A 427-nucleotide genomic window follows, 5' to 3' on the forward strand; every position below is an offset into this window, starting at 1 on the left:
TATATATATGAACCAATTAATCAATTATCTATTGATGTAAACTCACAATCTGGGGTCCCATAGAGTGTGTGAAACCTTCTCAATCCAGGTGACATTACTGGCTTCACACAGTCGCTTGACCGCATTGTCTCTGTCTTGCCAGACCGACTCAGGATCCTGGTCAAAAGACAGATGAGTTACCTTCCAATCCTGAAACAACAATATTTTACATTATAATATTAAATTTATAATAATAAATATTATAGATATAATATATAACGATAATGATAACATAAGAAATTAATGCTTAACCGATGAGCACATAACCGTCATATGGCGGATACCGGTGATACATGATCAATGGTTATGTATATACCAAGTGTTTATTTTGCCGACTTAACTCGAATTTGCTTATCCTTAATGTAAAGTTTGTTAAATAAATATTTGT

The sequence above is a fragment of the Anneissia japonica genome, unplaced genomic scaffold, assembly GCF_011630105.1.
Source record: "Anneissia japonica isolate Jap-2015-1 unplaced genomic scaffold, ASM1163010v1 scaffold287834_len5846547_cov211, whole genome shotgun sequence".
NCBI classification, from domain to species: Eukaryota; Metazoa; Echinodermata; class Crinoidea; order Comatulida; family Comatulidae; genus Anneissia; species Anneissia japonica.